Source organism: Jaculus jaculus, chromosome 16, assembly GCF_020740685.1.
Source record: "Jaculus jaculus isolate mJacJac1 chromosome 16, mJacJac1.mat.Y.cur, whole genome shotgun sequence".
Classification (NCBI taxonomy): Eukaryota; Metazoa; Chordata; class Mammalia; order Rodentia; family Dipodidae; genus Jaculus; species Jaculus jaculus.
Genome location: NC_059117.1, coordinates 31,111,131 through 31,136,895, shown reverse-complemented (window position 1 = coordinate 31,136,895; position 25,765 = coordinate 31,111,131). Strand labels below are relative to the sequence as shown.

At 39.9% G+C, this 25,765-nt stretch overlaps 1 protein-coding gene across 1 annotated transcript in view; it reads left to right on the top strand.

Annotated features, from left to right (window-relative positions):
- The window catches only part of Prps1l1 (phosphoribosyl pyrophosphate synthetase 1 like 1), a 70,690-nt gene that overhangs the window by 7,190 nt on the left and 37,735 nt on the right, over positions 1-25,765 (top strand). The window contains 1 exon segment of the mRNA XM_045136046.1: positions 6,864-6,921. The gene's annotated coding sequence lies outside the window, so the exon portion shown is untranslated.

Here is a 25,765-nt window from a genome sequence, read left to right as displayed (position 1 = left end):
GTAGCAGTTCAAGGCCCCACCCCCAGTAACATACTTCTTCCAAGCAAGGCTCCACCTTGCAAAAGTTCCACAGCCTTCCAGAACAGTACCACCAGCTGTGGATTAAGCATTCAAACACATGAGTCTGTGTGGGACATCTTTCATTCAAACAGCCACATTCACCATCAAATGGGATTTGTCTTTGGAATACAAGAGATGTTTGTGGAGTACAGTATAAATAAACCTGTAGGATGATGGACAAAAAGTTTTATGATTATTTCAACAGATACAGAAAATGCATGTGACAAAATTTAACACTTTTTCATGGTTAAAAACTCTCAAAAAATTAGGTGTAGAAGGAATGTTCCTCAAGACAATAAATACCATAATGAGCACAGTTGATGTTGGAAAAGTTGGAAAGATTTTGTTCTAAGATTAGGAAAAAGGACACACACTCTTATCACTTCTGTTCAACATAGTAATGGAAGTCTTAGCCAAAACAATTAGGCAAGAGAGAAAAAAAATGCAAAAGGCATCTAATTGGAAAGGAAGAAATTAAATTATCCCTGTATGCAAACAATATAACTATATATAGAGCATAAAGATGCCACCAAAGCCTCCGAGCAGTAATAAACAAATTAGCAAAGTTGTAAGATGTAGAATCAGCATTCAAAAATCTATAGCATTTCTATACATTAGCAGAAAACAATCTGAGAAGGAATAAGAAAATAATCCCAGTAATAATAGTAGCCAAAAAGACAAAATAGATAGAAATAAGTTTAACTGAGGAGGTAAAAGAGGAGTACATGGAAAACTAGAAATCATCAATGAAAAAGCTGAAGAAGACACAAATGGATGATATTTCATATTCATAGATTTGAAGAATTGTTATCAAAGAGACCTTGCTATCCAATGATATGTACAAGTTCAATGTATTTCTTATAAAAATTAAGTTTCATTCTTCACGTAAACTAAAAAACAAAACCTATGGGCTGGAGAGATGGCTTAATGGTTAAGTGCTTGCCTGGGAAGCCTAAGGATCCCAGTTCAAGGCTCGATTCCCCAGGTCCCACGTTAGCCAGATGCACAAGAGGGCGCAAGCATCTGGAGTTCGTTTGCAGTGGCTGGAGGCCCTGGCATGCCCATTCTCTCTCTTCTCTCCCTATTTGCCTCTTTCTCTCTCTGTCACTATCAAATAAATAAAAATAAACTAAAATAATTAAAAAAAAAAAAACTAAAAGTAAGCTGGGCATGGTTGAGCACGCCTTTAATCCCAGCACTCAGGAGGCAGAGGTAGGAGGATCACCATGAGTTCGAGGCCACCCTGAGACTCCATACTGAATTCCAGGTGAGCCTGGGCTAGAGTAAGACCCTACCTCAAAAAGCAAAAACAAAAAGTCTAAAGGTCATTCAGAACCACAAAGGTTCCTAAGTAGCTAAAGTAATCTTAAACAAAAGAAATAAGGCTGGGTGCATGATTCTTCCTGTCTTAACAATACATCCTGTGCCAGTTAATCTCCATTGACAACTTCATTAGATCAGGAATCAAGTAAGAGGTCTTACCTCTTGGGCAGATCTGTGAGGGCATTTCCAGGAAGGATTAACTAAGGGAGGAATACCTTCCCCCAAATGGGCAGCTCTTTTGGTAGTGCCCTATATACAAAGAGGTTCCAGAAAGTCTCTTTGATCTTTTCTCCCTTCTGCTTTTGCCCATCACTGGAGAGTACATCTGTCCCACTTTTACCATCCTTCACTGACAATGGAGCCCAGCTTCTTCCACCTTCAAGCATGGACTGAAGACCAGTAGTTCTCCAGGAATGCTCCAGGCTTTCCATGCCAGGTCGAGACTGCTGAGACAGCCAGACTCAGGGACTGAGCAGCTACCAGGTTCTTAGACTCTCCAGGCTGTAGGCAACCAATGCTGGACTGCCAACCTATAGCCTGGAAGCGAAGCTAAGAACCCCTTTTATAGTATGTGTCCAAGCCGGGCGTTGTAGTGCACGCCTTTAATCACAGCACTCGGGAGGCAGAAGTAGGGGGATTGCCATGAGTTCAAAGCCACCCTGAGACTATATAGTGAATTCCAGGTCAGCCTGGGCTAGAGCGAGACCCTACCTAAAAAAAAAAAAAAAAGATAAGATGTGTTCAAAAAAAAAAGATAAGATGTGTTCATTCTACCTGTGGGTTCCTCTATAGAGTTGGAATACAGGTAAAGCTATTATATTCAAAACAGTATGCTAGAACTATAAAACTTTAATGACTGAAGCAAGATAGGAGGTCTAGAAATAGACCCAAATATTTGTTCAGTTTATCTTTGACAAAATGCAGCAAGAATGCACAATAGAGGAAAGGCAGTTTTTCTATGAAAAAGCTTGAGGAAGTTGTATATTCACATGATGAAGAATTAAATTGGATTATTTTCTTCCATATTACACATAAAAACAATTAAAAATAGATTCAATTTAAACATAAGACCTCCATGATAATGATTTCTTGGACAGGAATGAAAGACATGGGCCACCATAGGAAAAGTAGACAGTGGGAAGACAGAAAACTAAAATGTCCCCTGCAAAGCCAAGTAAATATTCAAGTGAAGACACAATCCAGACATGGGAAGAGAATATTATTAAAGCATCAATCCAGTAGGAGGTTAATTTTCAAAATATCCAAAGAGCTCAGACAATTCAATAGCATGGAAACAAATAACTCTCACCCATACAATAGGCTATGGGCTTAACCAGACATTTCTCAAAAGATGATATACACCGGCCCAAGAGATTTATGGAAATATGCTCAGCATCTCTAACCATTCGAATGTGAACTTAAAAACATATTGATATATCCCCTTACACACATAAAAATGGCTCCCGTCCAAGAAATAAATGGTATTAAGTAGTGGAGGGGACCTGAGAAATCAAAGAAACTTTGGTCTGCTGCTGATGAGAAAGTAACATGGAGGTTTCTCAAAAAACTTAAACTAGAATTATTGTTCCACTACTGAGTAAACGTGCATACAAAATCAAAATGTTACTGGAAAGATGGCTTAGTAGTTAAGGCTCTTGCTTACATAGCCTAAGGACCTAGATTTAATTCCCCAGAACCCACATAAACCAGATGCACAAGTTGGTTCATGCATCTGGGAGTTTGTTTGCAATGGCTAGAAACCCTGACACACCCATTCTCTCTCCTCTCTCTATCATAGATAAATAAATAAATAAAGCTAAGGTATTAAAAGATAAAAAAATGAAAAAGCGAAGATATTAAGTAGTCATCTGTACTCTCTCATTTAACATAGTATTATTCATAATACCATAAATAAACCCAAATCAACCTAAGTAACCTATCAAGCTATATGAGGTATACACAATAGCATATTACCCAGCTTGAAAAAGGAAGGAAATGAAGTACTTTCAACAATGTGAATGAAACTAGGGGAAAAAGATAGCATGATGTCAATGTAGAATCAAAGAAATATCCATGTGGATTCATAGAAGCAGAGAGAATGGTGATTGTCAAAGTGAAGCAGGCTGAGAATATTGGTGAAGTGGACATATTTGTCATAGGATGAAAAATTTCTATTAGACAGGAGGAATAAATGCAAGACATCTGATATGCTACATGAGATATATATATTTAATAACAATGTATTTCTTTCTTTTTAATTTTTATTTATTTATTTATTTGAGAGCGACAGACACAGAGAGAAAGACAGATAGAGGGAGAGAGAGAGAGAATGGGTGCGCCAGGGCTTCCAGCCTCTGCAAACGAACTCCAGACGCGTGCGCCCCCTTGTGCATCTGGCTAACATGGGACCTGGGGAACCAAGCCTCGAACTGGGGTCCTTAGGCTTCACAGGCAAGCACTTAACTGCTAAGCCATCTCTCCAGCCCAACAATGTATTTCTTTCTTTAAAATCAGTAAATGGCCAGGTGTGGTGGTGTATGCCTTTAATCCCAGTCTCAGGAAGCAGAGGTAAGAGTTCAAGCACACTCTGAAACTACATACTGAATTTCAGATCAATATGGGCCAGAGTGAGACCTTACCTTGAAATAAAATAAAAAGAAAAAAAAAATGGTGAGTAAATTTTAAATGTTCTTGCCAAAAAAAAAAGATATGGGTAATGAGATATGTTAATTAGCTCCATTTAGCCATTCAAGAATGCTTTTGTTCCTGCCCAAGAATACATACATATTTCAAAACATCATACTAGACATAATTTGTGAAATATTCTTCAAATTGTATTTATTCTCCATTGCTTTAACAAAATAGCTTAAGCAACTAACTTATATTTAAAAAGGTTTATTGTGGGTCCTGTTGAAGGTTCTTGTCAATGACCACAGTGATCTCCAGCAAAGCAGACCATGTCAGGATCCTGTGGCAGAAGAAACTGATCACCTCATGTGATGGTTTTGAATGTCACTCAATAGTTCAGGAGTGTTATTAAAGCTTCTTAGATTTTCAGCTACCTGGCTTGAGGAGGTGTCACTTGGTGGATCCTAGGATCCAGCCCTAAGGTGTAGGGGTGAGTTCGGAATTCCTGTCTAAAGACATGCAAAGTGAGCTTTGCTTGGAGTTCCTGAAGTGTGCTTATTTGTGGCGCTGTTGGTGGCTTGGGGCTTTTCTTTCTCTGCTTGGACCTGTGAAAGCAGACCAGCTTCTTCTGCCATTACAGAATTTCCCCTGCATCTGTAAGCTTCAATAAATCCCTTCCTCCTCCCATAAATTATGTCTGATGGGGAGGTTCATCCCAGCAATGTGAGGTTGTCTGCTACAGAATTGGTACCAGGAATGGAGTTGATGAGATAAATCTGAGCATGTGGAATTTGGTCTTTTGGAACTTGTGTGCTGGAGGAATAGGAAAGTTGGTGCTTACAATTGAAGATGCCGTCTGGGATGGTAAGCCAAATTTTATGGACTATTCTGACAAGAGTTTGAAAATGCTAAGTACAGAGAAAATTTTATTTGGAGGCTTGGCTTATAAACTTTCTAAGGGAAAGACTACACAAAACTTTGTTGAAGATGGCCTACTGACATAAAGGGTGGATGCATCCTATGACCCATACCCAGAGAATTTGATTAAGGTTAAATTTTTAATGGACTGTTGTGTTTGGCCAAACATATGGGACTGAGAGTTTTAAAATGTGATGGTGGAGAAACTCAAGCAAGTTTAAAATTACTAGCAGAGAGACTGGCTGCTAAAGCTTCTTTGGTCAAATACATAAACATTTGGAAGGAAGATGACCCAACTTTACACTGAAACAATGGGAAGGATGCTTGAGGAAAAAATATGATAGACATATAAACTCTTTTTGAAAAGAGTAGTCTGGGAAAGGAACCTGCTTTTCAATGTTATGATTTATATCATCCCTGAATTAAAAATATGGCTTGTCACCGCAAAGGACACAGTGAAAAAAGCAAAGAGGCAACCTACAGAATGGGAAAAAATCTTCGCCAGCTATATATCTGATAGAGGATTAATATCTAGGATATACAAAGAACTCAAAAAGTTAAATAATAAGGAATCAAACAAGCCAATCAAAAAATGGGCTATGGAGCTAAATAGAGAGTTCTCAAAGGAAGAAATACGAATGGCATATAAGCATCTAAAAAAATGTTCTACGTCACTAGTCATCAGGGAAATGCAGATTAAAACTACATTGAGATTCCATCTCACTCCTGTCAAATTGGCCACCATCATGAAAACAAATGATCATAAATGTTGGCGGGGATGTGGAAAAAAAGGAACCCTTCTGCACTGCTGGTGGGAATGCAATCTGGTCCAGCCATTGTGGAAAACAGTGTGGAGGTTCCTAAAACAGCTAGAGATTGATCTACCATATGACCCAGCTTTAGCACTCCTAGGCATATATCCAAAGGACTCATCTCATTTCCTTAGAAGTACATGCTCAATCATGTTTATTGCTGCTCAATTTATAATAGCTGGGAAATGGAACCAGCCTAGATGTCCCTCAACAGATGAGTGGATAATGAAGATGTGGCACATTTATACAATGGAGTTCTACTCAGCAGTAAAGAAAAATGAAGTTATGAAATTTGCAGAAAAATGGATGGACCTGGAAAGTATTATACTAAGTCAGGTAACCCAGGCCCAGAAAGCCAAGCGCCACATGTTCTCTCTCATATGTGGATCCTAGCTACAGATGACTGGGCTTCTGCGTGAGAATGAAAATACTTAGTAGCAGAGGCCAGTAAGTTAAAAAGGGGACATAAAGGGTAGAGAAAGGAAGGGAGGAGGATACTTAATAGGTTGATATTGTATATATGTAATTACAATGATTGTAATGGGGAGGTAATATGATGGAGAATGGAATTTCAAATGGGAAAGTGTGGGGGTGGGGAGGAAGGGAATTACCATGGGATATATTTTATAATCATGGAAAATGTTAATAAAAATTAAAAAAAATATATGGCTTGTCATACACACCTAATATTGATTCCAAAAGTATGAAAAAGTGCATGGAGTAGTTATGAAATACACACAGTCCCAGGAGTTGCTGCTGAGAGGTGGTTTATAGACAGAGCATGATGATCCTGATAGGCTGGTGAAGTCATTGTGAGATGGATTGTGATTTACATGGAGACCCAAAGATGTTTTAGACATTCCGGGACTGTACAAGGACAAACATGGAGGCTGTTGGCTTGGGATAGAAGTTTTCCCAGGCTATTCAGCCCAGCTGGAGAGGCAGAATTGAAAAATCCAGAGACTGTCAGTCACTGGTTATGATACTGTAGTTAAATTGCAGGTGTTTGTTTGATGGTTACTGAATTTACATTGTTCTAGTCTCTCCTTGCTATGCCTCATAACAGTTGAAAATGCTTAATCTGTTCTTTTATATGTTAAATAACTTCTTTTTATTTTACAGGACTCAAGCTAAGCAACAGTATTAAATCTCAGAGAAGACTTGGGACTTTGGGACTATCGTAAGTTGGTAAAGACTGTGGAGACCTTTAAAATTATACTAAATGCAATTTACAATGTGACATGGTTATGAATCTCTTGGGGGCCAGAGGTGGAATGTGAGGGTTTTGAATGCCCAATAGATTTAAGAGTTTTATTAAAGCTTTGTAGATTTCCAGCTACCTGGCTACCTGGGTCCAGCCCTAAGGTGTGGGGGTAGGTTTGGAATTCCAGTCTAAAGGTATGAAAAGTACTTGAGCTTTGCCTGGAGTTCCTATAATGTACTTGTTTGTGGTGCTGGTGGTGGCTTTGGGTTTTTCTCTTCTTTTTTTTCATTAATTGTATTTATTTATTCATTTGCAAGCAGAGTGAGAGAGATAGAGAGAGAATGGGCATGCAAGGGCCTCTAGCCACTGCAAATGAACTCCAGATGTATGTGCCTCCTTGTGCATCTGGCTTATTTGGGTACTGGGGAATTGAACCTGGGTCCTTTGCAGACAAGTGCCTTAACCACCAAGTCATCTCTACATCCCACTTTCCTCTTTATGCTTGAACATGTGAAAGTGGAAAGCTTCTTCTGCCATTATAGAACTTCCCCTGCATCTGTAAACTTCAATAAATCCCTTCCTCCTCCCATGACTTGTGTCTGGTTTGTAGATTCATCCCAGAAACATGAGGCTGTCTGACACACCTCATCAACAGAAAAGCAATGGGCTAGAATGGTTCACAGCCCTTCAATCTCATTAAGGGCTCCTCTTGAGTATCTCCAACCAGGCCATACTCCTAGAGGTCTACAGTACCTCCCAATAGTGTTATACTGGGAGCAGGCCCTTGAGGAAAATCTAACATCTAAAACCATATAGCATAAGCTAAATCAATTGCCTAATAAAGAAAGCAGGAGAGAAAGGAAGAAAGGAAGAAAGGAAGAAAGAAAGAAAGAAAGAAAGAAAGAAAGAAAGAAAGAAAGAAAGGAAGGAAGGAAGGAAGGAAGGAAGGAAGGAAGGAAGGAAGGAAGGAAGGAAGGAAGGAAGGAAGGAAAGAAGGAAGGAAAGAAGGAAGGAAGGAAGGAGGAAATCAGATAATATTTACTGCATTTGAAAATAAAACTAAAGACTCATGCTTTGGGGAAGATGGAGGAAAAGATAAGAGAGGTATTTGTGGTGGTGGTAAAGGGAGCAATTTGGTAGTTCTGTTTAGAAGGAACGTTACTGTGTAAATTTTGTATTGTTTGAAATATTTGTGGCATGCCCTAAGGTTCATGTGGGGTGAACTTCCAAGTAGAATCTTCTACAGCCTTCCTGTGGGTTGTAATTTCCTTGCCTTTGCCACTAATTCAACCATTTCCAGATGAGGTAAACTGTTCTTCCAGGAAAGACCACCAGCACAGTGCCTCTTCTACATCACCAAGGACATAAATGTGAGCAAGAAATAAACCTGTGGCATGTTGTGGTTGTAGTTAGCACACATGAGGGCTGCTGCATGGTTCCTTCAAAGTTCCCAAGATTGGAGCCCCAAATACTACCTCCAACTGTTACAGCCTTCCTTTTAGCATGCAGCCTCTCAGGACCTGTTTTAAATTGGTTGGAACACAGCATATTTTAAAAAAAATTTGAGACAAGCCCAACATAACGGGCCATTTATTTATTTTTATTTTATGAGACAGAGTGAGAGTATATGTGAGAGAAAGAGAGCAGGGCCTCCCGCCGCTGAACTCAAACTCCAGACACGTGCATTGGGTGCATATCCTACCTTATGTATGCATTAATTTGTGAACCTGGTTTATGTGGGATCTGGGGAGTTGAACATGGGTCCTTAGTCTTCACAGGTTAGCACCTCAACCATTAATTCATGTATATATGATGTAGATCAATACAGCATATTTTAAAAACTTAAAAACAATCATCATTCTTTACAAAACAATCTTTTGTTATAGTGTCATCAACAAAATTAATTGTGTACCTACTGTGTGCAGAATGCAATGGCAGATACTCTGTATCGTTTTTCTGAATATTTGTTTCACTTTTTGCCATTGGAAAAGTGAAGTCATTTTTCATAGAAATAACAGATAAGGAAATACAGCTAGGATAATGTATTGCCAGTAGATTCATTTTTTCCTCATTCTTTACCACATTCTTTTCTACCAGTAGCTTAGATTGGCTTTGAATTTGTGATGCACCGGGAGGCAAACATGTCTGGAGTTCATTTGCAGTGGCTGGAGACCCTGATGCACACATTCTCTCTCTTTCTTTCTCTCTCTCCCCCTCTTTCTCTATCAAATAAATAAAAATAAAATATATTTTTGAAAGTAGTAAGGTTTAATCACAACTCCTTGGTCACTTATGAAATGCTTTGAACTGCATTTAATCACACGTCTTGTGAAGACTATGGTCAAGTGTCTGACCATCAAGTTTATGGATAAGGAAACCAAGAGAAACCATTGCATGTACATGTATGCTTTCAAGGTGAGTTTCATTTAACAGAATCGTTCCCACATCCATTTTTATGTTAAGTTGATCTACATTCCTCAAACCTGTATCTAGTATACTTACATTGTAAGAAAATATTCTAAAATTTACACATATGTTGATGTATATGCTATTGGTAGGTAAATATTACAACTCTAATATTACCTGTGATGCAAAAGTTTAAATCTGCGTTATCATTTTGCGTATATTGTGCATGTATGTGTATGGATGTGTGGGTGAACATGTATGTGGGTATGCATGGATGCCACAGGTTGCTGTCAAGTGTCTTTCTGGATCACTCTCCACCTTTTTTACTAAGGTGGCATCTCTTACTTAAACCCAGGGCTGGCAAATTTGGCTCGTCTAGCTCTCCAGCTTGCCCATGAATCCCATCTCTGCCTCCCCAGCAGTGGAGTTACAGCTGGGCTCTCATACCCACCCAGTGTTGGTGTGGATGGCCCTCATACTTGCTTAGCAAGTGACTCTGTCCACTGAGCTACCTCCCCAGCCCCCAACATTGTCTCTTTCTAAAATATTTTGTATTTATTTACTTATTTATTTGACAGAGAAAGAGGGAGAGAGAGAATGAATAGGTGTGCCAGAGCCTCCAGCCACTGCAAATGAACCCCAGATGCATGTGCCCCCTTGTGCATCTGGCTAATGTAGGTCCTAGGGAATAGAGCCTAGGCCCTTTGGCTTTGCAGGCAAATGCCTTAACTATTAAGCCATCCAGCCAGCCCCCACTTTACTAGAGGTCAGGTTAGTCAGAAGGGCCTGGCCTTTCCCCCTTTCTACCTAAAGGAGTTCATTCCCTAGATGTTTTTTCCTTAAACCTGAGCCCCTCGCTGATACCATTCATAAAATAGTCTTATTATCTCTTGAACTTGAAGTATTCAACTTCTTAGATGTTGTTTGACAGTATGACTGAATATATACAAATGTTAGGATGACTTTTCAAAAAAAAAAAAAGCTTTTTTCCAATACCTCTAAGAGTTAGTATTTACTAAGCTATGGCATGGTGAGTGAGAAGCAGTAGTTTATGCAAACTAAAACTTTTGCCTCTGTAATTGTAATATAATAAGTCTAGAGCTAAGAGACTGCTGGTTCTGGTATGGTGGCTCCAGGACTGAAATTTAAACATTACTAGGTCTTTTTCATTGTCAAAGTGGCAATAAGCAAATCTTTCTTTCCTTTTCCCCCCTTGTGTTTGTGACAAGGTCTCACTTTACTGTACAGGTTAACCTCGAATTCTAGCAATCTTCCTACCTCAGGCTCCCCAGTGCTGAGATTGCAGGCATGAGCCACCACACTTGATTCAAATCTACTTTCTAGACAGTAGGAAAAGATAAGACATGGGGGGAAATAAGAGGTGGCATGCATGTCCAGAAAGCAAATGTGTTCCCTGAAGTATCAGACTCTGCCCATACTCAGTAAGCACAGCGGGGCGCATCAGCAAGGGCGAGTCCTTTTGTACAAGGAGGATGGAGAGGTAATAGTTACTGTTGTCTGCTGGGATTAAAGGGGTGTGCCACCCTGCCTGGCTTACCCAGTATTTTTTTAAATAAATGTGCTTTGTTATAGAATTCCATACATCCACAGAAGTTCATTTTCCTGCATTTAGAAGTTACATCTAGTCCAGCTCAATTACATAAATGAAGAAAATGACATCCAGAATTGATAAGAAACTGGCTCAAAGACCAGAGTAACGTGTTAGTTGCTGCCGAGCTAAGAGCCCACAGGCTGTTCTGATGACACATCTCCAAGAGCTCCCTCCTCCAAACCTAACTTCTGGGTTAAGGGCTTTTTGTTGTTGTTGTTGTTGTTTTCTAAGTTCTTAAAAATTTTTCTTAAAAAGTATATATTTTCCCTCCTTTCTTCTGAGACAACATTCCACATTACAGATTGGCATTTGTGTTGGCTGGTGAGCACAGTTGAGTTGTAACCTTCCTTCCCTGCTGGCCACATTCTAAACCCTCTACTGTCGTTCTGAGAGGTTTGCTGTGGCCCAAAGGAACACTGGAATGTACCTTCTACAACTGTAAGTGACAGTAAATGAATACATTCTCCTCTGTGGTTCTTTGGAGCTGCCTAATAAGACAGAATACATTCATAAAATAGTCTTAAGCTTATTCAGATTTAGAAAACAGATTCATTTTGAGAGCAATTATTAATAAAAAATTGTTTTGCATTAAAAACTTTAATCATGTATTACTATGTATAATTGGAAAAATAATATGAGTTTTTCTTAAATTTTATTAAGAAATATTTTTAAGATGTTAATGCCTGGATTTTATATGTAAAGAGCTCTAGTAAATTTGTGAAGTTCCTGTTTTTATTTTCATATAATTCAAGAGACAGATAAATAATTCATGATAATGTGGGTTTAGGTTTATAATATACAGCATTATTTTGTCTATGCTAACAAATAGCAATAAACAACACTAACATTGTTCATGTTATTGGCAAAAATTAAAAGAAAATATGGCAAGAACTTCCAGCTAAATTTACATAAATTTCCATGTTCCTCTGAGTAAGGGATCAGTTTATGTGACGGCAGTGGAACAGAGCACAAACTGAGGCAGTGTAGGCGTGACAGCGCACCCCAATAAAAGTGAGGGATACCTGTGTAACCCCCACTTCACTAGAGGTCAGGTTAGCCAGAAGGGCCTGGCCTTTCCCCCTTTCTACCTAAAGGAGTTCATTCCCTAGATGTTTTGTCCTTAAACCTGAGCCCCTCCCTGATACCATTCTTTGTAATGGAGTTCCCCTCCTATAAAAGGCTTGTATTAGTCACCAAGTAGATTACCTGCTGGGGACCTGTGGTAATTTGAATAGATAGCCCCCAATATATTCAGGGTTTTTTTGTTTGTTTGTTTTACAGTTTGTAAATTTAGATCTGCAGCCACCTGATTGGAGGAGGTGTCATTGGGCAGATCTTAAGGCATGATGGTGGGGGTTTGAAATTCCAATCTAAAGATATGCAAAGTGCCTAGTTCTTCTTGGAGTTCCTGAAGTGTGCTGTGTGGCTTTTGCCTTTCTCTCTCTCTCTCTCTCTCTCTCTCTCTCTCTCTCTCTCTCTCTCTCCCTGGTACTTAAGAGGGGACCAAGTTCTTCTACCATTATGGAACTTCCCCTGGATCTGTAAGCTTCAATAAATATCCCTTTCCCATACTGTGCCTGGTCTGGAAGTTTATCTCAGTTAACCTGAAGCTGTCTGCTACAGGACTGCTACTGTTATATAGTAGCTTTCACATCTTTCTTTGTCTTGAGCTTTAAAAGGTCTCAATATGGGTCTCTAGGGGTAACTTTCCCATTTCTATGAACCCCACTCCTGCCTCCTCTTGGACAGGAACTCTGTATTCTTTCTTCTTTCCTTCTCTTAAGTGCTACAAGCTCTATAAATCTCTATAACAAAATCTTTCTAAACTTCACCTTCTGTGGCCTGTGGATTTCATTCTTTGAATTTGTAAAATAAGAACCTGGAGACCACTTGACTCAGTAGAAATTCTGTGTGATAGCGACAGACCCCTAACTCCTGGATTAAAGCTCAACCAAGAGCTAAGAGTGCTCTTAAGGATACCCTGATTCCCATACCAAGGATATCATGTACTTGTGTGAAAGTAGGCATGGCTCAGAAGTCAGTTCTTTTATTGGTAGAACTTTAAACTTTACTAATATTTCTTTTCAAGTATTTCTCTTCTTAAAAAAATAACAGAATCTAGGACCTACAGAAATTAAGACAGTAAACAAATAATAGTCTGACAAAGAACTGATGTAAAGAAGGTATCAGCTTTCTTTAAGGGATGCACAATTACACAGTCCTTCTACTGAAAGGTTCATTCATCCTCATGAAACTAGCATGTAGCAGGTCTGCCATGAATCTGCTTCAGAATGTCCTTATTCCAGGCCTTGGTCACATGGTACAGAGCTGTTTTAAAAGTACATCCTCAGGGAAGAACCTCTAACAATTTGCACTGGAAAGTTTCATGCATTACCTACCCTACTATTTCATTAGTTAGAGCAAGTCACCTCATTATGACTAGCTTCAGGGGGTTGGTGGGATGGAGTGAGATGTACGTTCTTCCTAAAGGAATGAGTCATAAGTAGTAGAGACAATTGCATTAGCTGCTCTATTTATTGCTGTGACAAAACACCTAATAAAAACAATTTATTAGTTGGGCGTGGTGGTGCACGCCTTTAATCCTAGTACTCAGGAGGCAGAGGTAGGAGCATTACTGTGAGTTCAAGGCTACCCTGAGACTCCATAGTGAATTCCAGGTCAGCCTGGGCTAGAGTGAGACCCTACCTCGAAAAAAAAAAAAAAAAAAAGAAGAAGAAGAAGAAAGAAAGAAAGAAAAGTAAAATAATTTATTAAGAGAGGAAGCACTTATTTAGGCTTACAGTTTGAAGGTACAGTCCATCATGGTCAAGGGGTCTTGGCAGCAGGACCATGATGTGGCCAGTCACATTGTGACCACAGTCAGGAATCATAGACAAACGACTGCTAATGCTCGGGTCACTTTCTCCTTTTTAGTTAGTCCTTTACCATAGCCCATGGGATTGTGACACCCACATTTTGGTTATATTCTGCCAACATTTGGAAACATCCTCATAGAGACATTTAGAGTTGAAGTTCTGTGGTGAGTGTAAATTTAATCAACTTGGCAATAAACTATCACAACTCTACCCCTTTCCAATTTGACATCCAGACATATTACTTTAAATCATAACATTCAAAAACTGGCCCCTAAAGTCTCATTTTCATCTCATAATATAAAATGCATTTAGTCCATCTCTAAAATATTCCATAGTCCTTAATATTCCCAATGTTGTCCAAAAGTCAAAAGTCTTTTCTGGGACTCAAGACAATCCCTTCACTCTGAGCCCCTGTAAAATCAAAAAATTAGTTACATATTTCCAATAAACAGTGACACAAAAATAAACATTTCCAGGTCAAAAGAGAGGAATGGGGGCATACCAAGAAAAGATTGGAACCAAAAAAAAAAGACCTGTGCTAAGCAAGGCAGACACAAACCCCTGCAGCTCCACATCTGGTATCTGGGACTCATGATAGAATCATTTGGGCACCAGTGGCCTTGGTCAGCCCCAACCCCCCAGCTCTGCAAATAACTTCTATTGGGAGCTGTTCCTCTCTGCATCCACAGCTTTCCTCTGCAGATGTTTTATGGTCCTGGCATCTCCAATATCCTGGAGTCTGCATTGCAACTTCTGTCTCACTTCACATCGTGGCCTTTCAGAGCCTCCTTGCAAGGACTCCAAACCTGCCACATATTTCCCTAGTCTCAACAGCTTTCTAGAACCTTGGAGCAAGCTTTTATGATGTCCTTCCTCTTGTGCCTTACGTACCTAAAAATCCAGTGTCTCATGGATGATTCTGCCACGTTCTGCTGCCAGCTTAAGAAGTAGGCTGGCTTTCTAGGATTCAGGAAGCAGAAAAAGATATCAATGCTGCTGGTCTGCTTACTTTCTCTTTCTTTATTTTTTTAAATTTTTTACTGGACCCCAGCCCTTGATGTGGTACTACATATTGTCATGGTGGGTCTTTCTTCCTCAGTTAAACTTTTCTGAAAGCACCCATATAGATGTACCCAGAGTTGTACTTCCATGGTGATTCTAATTCCATTTAAGTTGAAAATGATGATTAACCACCACAACAAAATTATAACAATCATATTTGTTAAAGACTTCATATGTAATCAGCACTACCAGGTGTGGTGCTAATATATAGTATATAGATTATTCTACCTTATTTGTGTACAACTCTATAACTGAGCTTTTAATACTTGTCATCATTGAAGAGGACAAAATAAACTTAATTATTGCCCAAACCCCATAGCTAATGAGTGAATGATGGAGTTTACTTCAGACATAGTCTGATTCTAGCTCTACTCTGAACCATGGTGCTGAAGTAGCACCACAACACTCCTCTAGAGCTCCGAATGTACAAGACAAAAATGTGTAGTCTAGAGAAATACAAGAGAAAAAAAGAAAGCATGCAACGTGTTAGAATGAAGTCAGCAAGTCCTAGTAATTCACATATCAGTAATCTTGATTACTTGTCCTCTTTATACCCATTGCAATATCCACAATAGCACAGGGGGAAAAAATATGCCTAGGGAGCAAGGATAAGAAGAGCTATAAGGATAATGTAAGACAGATTATATTTATCGAAAAAAGATCCAACATCATGACCAAGGGGAACAAAGAAATTAACCTAGAGGTGGATCTTTGGCCTTTCAGACTAATGAACTACTTCTTGGTTAGGAAGAATTAGTGGTCAAACACTAAACTCACATTGAATTTTTCTTTTCAGTTTGTATACAGAGGTGTTCTCTTAAATCTTAATTTAGTGGTATTTTGTTCCTAATATAGCCTTATGATTCATTCTTAAGTGATTTCATTTTATTGAGTATGAATTTAATAGGTATATGTTATTCTTAGTGAGGACAGCAACCAGAAAAAATGATTCTGACACGGCCATGAGTTTTGTCATCATCATCTACCCACCAACTGATCCAGTGTGATTTCATAGTTGTCAAAGCTTTTCCTTCATATGCATTACCTCAATCAATACAAATAAAAATCCTATAAGCAGGGGCTGGAGAGATGGCTTAGTGGTTAAGGCACTTGCCTGTAAAGGCTAAAAATCCAGGTTTTATTCCCCAGTACCCATGTAAGCCATTTGTACAAGGTAACGCATGCATCTGGAGTTTGTTTGCAGTGGCTGGAGGCCCTGGCATGCCTATTCTCTCTCTATGTGCCTCTATCTCTTTTTTTTCCCCCTCTCTTTCCAATAAATGCAATTTTAAAATAAATCCTATAAGAGGATGGTAGTGACCACTGGGGTGACTCAATACTCACCAAAGTACTAAGAAGTGACAGTGGAGAGTTCAGCACAGGGACCATTACAGAAGAGGTAGCAGAAAGAATGTAAAACCAGGGCTAGAGAGATTTCTTAGCAGTTAAGTCACTTTCCTGCAAAGCCAAAGGACCTTGGTTTGATTCCCCAGGACCCATGTAAGCCAGACGCACAAGGGGGCACATGCATCTGGAGTTCATTTGCAGTGGCTTGAGGCCCTGGCATGCCCATTCTCTCTCTCTCCCTGCCTATTTCACTTTCTCTAATAAATAAATAATTTTTTTAAAAAAAGAAAGAATGTAAAATCAAAGGACAGAGAGGAATGCTTACAATATTGTCTGCCAGACACAAAGTGGCCTTGATAATCATGACCTCACAGTGGCTGAGGGTACCCACACAAGACTTTCATAGTAGGAGGACAAAAATCATGACATAAAAATAGAAGAAAACTTAGTTAGAAAAAAGGGATTCAGTGAGGAAGGACTTGGGAGAGAAAAGGGAGAGTTAGGAAGAGATTATAATCATGATACATTGTTCATATTTATGGAAGTTGTCAATGAAAAGAAAAAGAAATCTTATCAGAAAGACACCATTCTCAACCATGAGAAAATGGGCTTAGAGAGGTTAATTTACTTGCCTAAAGTAGATCACCTTGAGAGTGGTAAGCCAGGGTTCATTTCATATCTGTATAACTCTATAGTCCAGCTATATGTTAGTGCTTAGCCAGTTCTTTTCCTTGTCCTACCCTGTGTCACTATATAATGAATTAAAAGGGATATATGCAAATTTGTAGAATTTGAGACCACATTTCTGCAATTACATGAAAGGTGCCAGGGGCTAATTAATCAATTTATTTTCCAAATCCATAACTTTACTTTTCATATTCCACCAGTTCTTTCACTATGTCCCACATTATCACAATAAGAAATCTGACATTTATTGCAATGGTGCTGCAATTACCTTCTTGTTGCTACAACAAAATACCCAACCAGAAGCAGCTAATGGAAGGAAAGGAATTATTTTTACTTAGAGTACTGAGGGTAAACTTCATGATGGCAAGAAGATGGTGGAGCAGAGGATGGTCATCACTTCTACCAAAACATGTGGAAAAGAATGGCAGGAGAGTGAGCCAAAATCTGGTAAAAGTGGATTTCTGTAATACTCCTGTGGTGGTTTGATTCAGGTGTCCCCCATAAACTCAGGTGGGCTGAATGCTAGGTCACCAGCTGATGGCAATTTGGGAATGAAAGCCTCTTGAAGGCAGTGTGCTATTGGGGGCGGGCTCATGGATGTTATAACCAGCTACCTTTTGACAGGGTTTGGCACACTGTCTTGTTGCTATTGTCTATCTGATGTTAGCCAGGAAGTGATGTTCACCCTCTGCTCATGCCATTGTTTTCTCCTACCATCATGGAGCTTCCCCTCGAGTCAATAAGCCAAAATAAACCCTTTTTCCCACAAGCTGATCTTGGTCAGGTGTTTTCTGCCAGCAACATGAACCTGACAGCAACAAACTATAAGTCTGCCCCCAATAATACACCTCCTTCAGCAAGGATCCACATCCAAAATTGTCATTAACTGGGTACCAAGCATTCAAAGCATATGAGTTTTTGGAGAACACCCAACTCAAAAAATCACATTGTTCCCCTCATGACCATCCATGATGTAAAATACAATGAAGGCATTTAGTCCGAATTTAAAAGTCCTCATAGTTTTTATCAATCCCAATACTGTTCAAACATCTCCATACACCAAGGTCTCTTAACTATGAGCTAAAACCAAAATAACATAATGGCATAAACACACTGCAAAGATGACGTTACAAGAAAAGATTAAACCAATGTAAGATTTAAAAGAAACAGGGCAAACATCATATCCTGTAGCACCAAATCTGACATCTCTAACCATGATGAAGTCTCTGGGGTTCCAATTCTGCCCCTCTAGCTGGGCTGCTCACAGCCTGGCGAAAACTCCATACCATGCCAGTAGCCATATCCTTGCTGACCATCCCATATCCCTGAAAATTCCAAACTCCTAAGGTCCCCACTACAGCCCACAGTTCATGTTCCATCTGTTCTCCACAGAGGTGTTCTAACAACCCAGCCTCACATTGCTCAGTCACCATTTCCAAAATACAAATCATATTGCAGATACAATGACCTTCTCTTTCTTGCATTAGTTATACTCCCATAGTGCCAAGAAGGCTACAGAATTTGTTAATCCAGGGGAGAATAAAGCCAGGTTTGGAGATCAGGACACTCTTAATCATTCAGGACCCATAGTGTCAAAAGAGTCAGCATTCTTTCTGCTGTGGCAGTGCAGAAGACCTGGCCCGATCTCAGTGGTGATAGTCTCTCAAAAAAGTGCAGATGTTGGGGCTGGAGAGATGGCTTAGCGGTTAAGCGCTTGCCTGTGAAGCCTAAGGACCCCGGTTCGAGGCTCGGTTCCCCAGGTCCCACGTTAGCCAGATGCACAAGGGGGCGCACGTGTCTGGAGTTCATTTGCAGAGGCTGGAAGCCCTGGCGCGCCCATTCTCTCTCTCTGTCCTGTCTTTCTCTCTGTGTCTGTCGCTCTCAAAATAAATAAATAAATAAATAAAATTAAAAAAAAAAAGTGCAGATGAAATGCCTTTTGTTTTCAGTCTGAACTTTCATTTCTTTTCGTGCCATATCCTTCTGCTCACCCCAGTCCATTTTTCTAAAATCAAGCCTGCTTAATGCAGCAAGCCTCTCACAAAAACTGCTTCTAGCTCTGCCTGGAAAGATCTCTTTCTTCTGCTCATAACTCAGGCCAGCACAATTCTTTCTGAGCATAGGTCATTCAATCTCTGACCAGAATGGTCCATCCAGCTCTAGTTAGGACACTACTAGGCATTGTCTCTTAGATCAAAGTCTCAAAATCCTTCAAGAAATCAGTTCCGGAAGGCCAAAAGCCTTAAGTCAAGTAGTAATGACCCTACTCCTGGTACAAGTTTGCTGTGGCAGTTACCTTGTTTTTTCTTTTTTGGGTGGGGAGGCAAGCCCAACAGATTGGCCTTTTTATGTGTGTGCATGTGTGTGAGAGAGAGGGAGAGAGGATGGGCATGTCAGGGCCTTCAGCCACTGCAATCAAATTCCAGATGTGTGTGCCCCCTTGTGTGCATGTGTGACCTTGTGTGCTTGTGTCAGTGTGTGTCTCCCATATGTGGGACCTGGAGAGTTGTACATGGGTCCTAGGCTTCAGAGGCAAGTACCTTAACTGCTAAGCCATCTCTCCAGTTCCTGTTGTAGTTACCTTTTTGACCCAGCCAAAAGCAGCTGATGGGAGGAAAGCCTTCTTATATTTTGGCTTACAATCTCAAGGAGAATTTCATGATGGCAGGGTACATCATGGCATGAGAAGACGCTGGAAATCATCTCTGCCACAGCAGGGAGAAAACAGTGCCAGAAGAGTAAGCCAAACCCTAGCAAGAAGGAGCTATGATATCCGCTAAGCACACTCAGAAACACTTCCTTCAACAAGGCTCCACTTCCCAAATTGCCATCAGCTTGGAACCAGGCATTCAGAATACATGTGCTTATGGGAGAACACCTAATTCAAATCACCACATACTAATAAGGGAAAATTTCCTAAAACTTAAAAGTTAAATTAGGCATTGAATATATCACATTTTATGGTAAACCATGACTGAATGGATAAAGAGATGAGTTCAATAGTGGATGAGAACATTATTAAATGTGTCATTTCTTTCTGGACTGCAAGCATTGACTGTTCATTTATGTTCAGCCTTTCATTATTATGACTTTGTATAATTGGTAATTAGCAACCAGGTCACATTTTCAGTCTTACTTCATGGTAATTTCAGTTTCATAGTAGTCAGGTCCTATTGTGCATTTAAAGAGATTCTATCCACCCCTTCAGCTCCATTCTCTCCCTAGTCAGGCTCTGTTCCCAAGTTTTGGCCTCTGCCCACTGCATCACTAGGATTATCTTGCCTTTGTGCTTCTCATTGGTTTGGGCCGTGGAAAGGTCAGAGAAAAATCTCATACCATATTACTTAGAACTACCACTCTCAGCTCTGCTGATGGGCTAGCTACCCCCTGCATTCTCTCTTGCCCAAATCTCCCCAGCATCGTGCTCTTGGGGTTATGATAGTCTGCTCTCAGCCTCTACACTTCCTGCCTGGGGATTCAGAGACCTTGCTACTAGTGTAATAGGATGAACAGAAGTCCTTAGGTACTTTTGCATTACATTGACTCTTTTTGTCCTGCCCATAGGCCCAATAAGTCAGCACTCAACCCCCTCATTGCTTCTTATAATGGGCCATCTGTTTTTCTACTCAAGCTATAATATAGGCTAGCATCTCCTATAGTAAGGGTTTATAATGGGCAATCACAAAGTGTATGTGATGTGGCTACCCAAAGTTCTATCTCCTCCACCCGAGTAGTACTAAATAAATGCCAGCTACAAGACATATCAGAGAGTGCATCAAAACTTAGACTACCAAGACTTTGCAAGAACACAGGACTTTCCCCACACTTCTTAATTGAAGGTATCTAGGAGACATTTCTGTTCCTCCATACTTAAATATCACAGTTGAGAGAAGGATCATTTTGTGTGTGAGTGTTTCAATTTAAGGTGTACATTCAGGTATCTGCATTGGATTTCTCTAACACAATCATAGTATTGACATGATAATTACTGGTCTGTTTTTTAAGTACTTGTCATGGAAGAATCATTCCTTCCATTGAACTGTGTTTCTAAAGGCCACATAAAGAACAAAAGAGGGTGGAAATGCAAAGATAAGCTAATGAACTATTAAGAGAGTTGAAAGAAAAAGAAAAGAGCTGGGTGTGGGTGTGGTGGTGCACACCTTTAATCCCAGCACTTGGGAGGCAGAGGTAGGAGTATTGTCAAGAGTTCAAGGCCACCTGAGAGGACATAGTGAATTCCAGGTCAGCCTGAGCTAGAGTGAGACCCTACCTCGAAAAAAAAAAAAAAGAAAAAAAGGGCTGGAGAGATGGCTTAGCGGTTAAGCGCTTGCCTGTGAAGCCTAAGGACCCTGGTTCGAGGCTCGATTCCCCAGGACCCACGTTGGCCAGATGCACAAGTGGGTGCATGTGTCTGGAGTTCGTTAGCAGTGGCTAAAAGCTCTGGCGTGCCCATTCTCCACCCCCCCCCCCCCGTCTCTTCCTCTCTCTGTCACACTCAAATGAATAAATAAAAATGAACAAAAAAAAATAAAAAAAGAAAGAAAAACCAAAAAAAAGAAAAGAAAAGAATTCAGGTTTGAAAGTAACCACTGTATATATAAGGAAAAGAAAATGAAAGTTGTTTCACCTCATATAACTAATTCATTAGCATAGTGGTTTGTATTAAAGCTAGTAAACAACTATAAAAATATAGACTGGGGCTGGTTAGATGGCTTAGTGGTTAAGTGCTTGCCTGTGCAGCCTAAGGACCCCGGTTCGAGGCTCGATTCCCCAGGACCCATGTTAGCCAGATGCACAAAGGGGCGCACGCGTCTGGAGTTTGTGTGCAGTGGCTGGAGGCCCTGACGTGCCCATTCTCTCTCTTTCTCTCTGCCTCTTTCTCTGTCAGTCACTCTCAAATAAATAAAAATTTAAAAAATATAGAGAGAGACTGATTTTTAAAAGTACAGACTAGTAAATGAGTTTCTAGCAATTATAAAAATAATCAAGGTAATACAGTTGGCTCAATGATTAAAGATTAATCCACTAATGCAGAAAGGAAATATTTAATTTAATTTTAACAGTTTGAAGCTGTTTTTCTCCTCATTATTTTTTTTTTCAATCTTGGTATTTGTTTTGCAGTTTCAAAAAATTCTGTTACCGTATGCATGGTGGTATTTATCTTTATACTTAAAACAAAACCCACTCTCTCTAACTCACAGGGAATCTGATTCTAACGCAGGGTATTGTAAATCCCCAGAACCACCAACAGCATTTTTCTACTCTTCAGAAAGGGATTGAGCTCTTGTTCTTGAACATAAATTTTCTAGAGATATTTGGAAAATAGAATTCAACAGCTATATTTTACAGTGTTTTGCTTCATGATAGTTTCATTCTTTTGTGTTCTAAAAGAGCACTGCACATCAGTAGCATGGTTGTTAAGGCTATATTCTCTCCTTTCTACTGCCCTGGACCTTGGGCATGATTGTCCATTCAATAATCAAAGAATGGAGGACTTCTCTCTCCAGCTCTTTGGCTTACTGATAAGAAAGGCGTATTTTGTCATCTTTAAATATGAAATTCATCCATGATTTAAAAATAAGTAACTTTATCGCCTGACAAAGACTGAGGTAAAAAATAGGACACAGAAGACATAAATTAATGTACAGGAAAAGCTTATTGGAAAAAATATTACCTCCTTGCTTTTCTCACTTATAAGTTTTAAAAGTTCTGAAGCAACTCTTTACTCAGAAAGGGCTAAAAAATTGGGATAACTAATAGACAATATTTTAAATCTTTATATTGAAACTGGTATTTTAATATGTTTCATATGGAATTAAAGGAAATCCTCTTTACTCCTACTCCAAACTGATTTAACTTCATCCACAGCCAAAATATTATTACTATCCCAGAATGGTGTTAGGGATTAATTTTGACATTTCATAATTATGACTTTTTAAGAATTTTATGATAAACTTGGTGTCTACTAAATGCTCAACTCTTTGTGGAAAGCTCTGGTTAGAACTGTGAACTAAGTGTAGAGTGTTGAACATGTATTTATCTTGACTTCCTTTTTGTGGGAGGGGTTCAAGTAGGGTCTCACTCTAGCTTGGGTTGACAAGTAATTCACTGTGTATTCTCAGGGTGGCCTCAAACTCTCAGTGATCCTCCTACCTCTGCCTCCCTCCTGAGTGCTGGGATTAAAGGCGTGCACCACCATACCCTGTTCTTCTTGGCTGATTCTTCTTAAAAAACTTTAAAATTACAAAAAAAAATTGTTCTTTAAAGGATATATCTATTAAAAAAAGGAATGGAGGAGGGAGATGACATCCCCACAGTTTAGAGGCTGAAAAACAATTGGATAAAGGACAACTGACTTAGAGACAAGAAAAAGCTAAAAACTAGAAAGAAATCAACACACAACTCAAAAAGTAAAGTAGCAGCTGTGGGCACCAGTGGAACAGGGCAGGAGCAAGAGTTGAAAGAGCACGGGTCACCATGAACAGTTGTACGCTTGTCCAGCTCTCCACAGTAGCTATGTTCCTCTGAGAACTTCAATTTGCCCTTAGGAAATGACTTAGTAGTGAGTCACTAAACAGAGAGAATCTGAGGAGACTTATCTGCATATTCCATCAATGGCTAGAACAAGTGCAAAGCTGACATGAAGCGGCAGAGCTCATATGGCATTGAGGCCCAGACTTTGGCAATTGGGCTGGTCTCAGACTGAAAAGAGAATCATTCTAGAAGAGAAGCAAGAGGTACGTGATGCATGTTTGGAAACAGCTGGACCTGCGTTGGGGTAGATTTGGATGTAAAGAACATCATCCTGGGTATGTCCATGACCGTCCCTCAAGGAGAACTTTCTTTGTGTTTCTCTCGACCATGCTATGGGTTCAGTTACTTTGAGTTATAATAGTTGAGCCTGTCTGCTATGACTGAATATTTCATATCCTTGAAGCCTGATGTAGCTGACACTATGGGGAACAAATATACAGGCTAGATCAATAAAAATAAATAATGGCCGGGTGTGGTGGCGCACGCCTTTAATCCCAGCACTTGGGAGGCAGAGGTAGGAGGATCGCCGAGAGTTCAAGGCCACCCTGAGACTACACAGTGAATTCCAAGTCAGCCTGAGCCAGAGTGAGACCCTACCTCAAAAAAACAAAAATAAAAAATATAAAAAATATAAATAAATAACGATGAGCTCCAAGAAGGCTCCTGCTGGGCAAAACAGGCATTGCAGTGATCCAGGAAATGGTCAGACTGCAAAGTCAATGATAGTGGAATTTATGATGAGGAAGAGAGGAGGGCTGGGCAGTTTAGGACCAAGAGGGAAAAAGACTTGCTTTCTCTCTCCTTCCCAGTCCCCCTGTCTTCTAGAATATTCTAGTTAAAAAGAAAAGTGATAGGCTATATTGCAATTGTTTTCCCAGAGAGTACTCTTAGATGGCCATTGGTGTACAGTTTATCAAATACAGGTCTAGAGACTGGCTCCCCGAAGTGGAAAAGAATAGGTCAGTACTGAGCAAAAGCAGGTGGGCTGCAGTGGAGCCTCGTGCTGCCTTGAACGACTTCTCCCCGCAGCCAAGGGCCTGAGCCATTTTTATTCTTAGTGTGATCATTTGCAATCAGGTTGCCCAGGGAAGGAAGCCTGAATTTGGGCAAGGACGTGTCTCTCCGGCGATGACAGCAACCATTCTCTCAGCTGAGGGGATTCGGACAGCGCAGTCCAGTATCCATAAGAGTGAAGTTACATAAATAGAAAGATGTTAAAATAAAATAAAAAAAATCCAAGCTATCCAATGATGCAGATTTATATGGCAGGGGAAGAGAGTTTGAAAATAATTATATTAGCATGAATAAGTAATAAGTTGGTAAAGATGAGTATAAAGATTGTGAAGAATTTTCTTGGCATTTTATATTGCTCTTTATGCAAATTATGACCAAATAAAAAATAATACATTTCCAGCCTACGTTAAGTTACAGTACTCATCCAAATGAGAACAAATGTGTATTGATTTGGAGAGTACTTTCTTTATCAGCCTCCCCTCCTTTCTGTCTCTCTTTATCTGCCTCTGTCTCTCAACCTCTCTGCATGTCTCTCTCTCTCTCTCTCTCTCTCTCTCTGTGTGTGTGTGTGTGTCTTTCTCTCACACACACAAGCTTGTTTTTCTGGATAAATACTTTTGCTTTGATAAGGATAGTTGGTCCTTTGAAAGCCAAGTTGTACTGGCGTGTCACTACTGGTTTGTAAAAGAAATGGATTTGGTTAAATGTAGGAGAAGTTTACTTTGCCAAGGATACATGGCCAATATCCTGGTCTGTCTTCTGTGGCTATCGTAGAGTACCTGAGACTAGGTGATGTGTTTAAAATAAACACAGGGTTATTTTGGCTCACCATGCTGGAGGCTGACAATGGTAAGAGCAGGAAGCTGTCATCTGTTCGGCTCCTCTTTGGGGTATCCTGCTACCCCAGCTCCTGACAGAACAGAGGACAACAGGTGGGCAAATGCAAGAACATGAAGCCAGGATGCAGTGACTTTACAATGACCCACTCTTAGAATCAAGACAGTTCCACGAGACCACAAAGTCACTCAAGTGAGAAAGGCATGAATCATTCCCGAAGATTCTTCCCAACTACGAATGTTCTTCTCCCAAGCACATGCCCAGTACAGCCGCTATAATACTCAGCCTTCACCCACAGGTCATGGTTTAAAGCTATGAACCAGCCTCCCAAGATCCTGCAACTTCTTAGCCTCTTCCCTGAGTATTTTTCTTCAGAACCTTTCTTTGTGGAATAGCTTTTTTATTTACTCAATGTAATGCCTTGTTTACTCCTTCCACTTCAGTA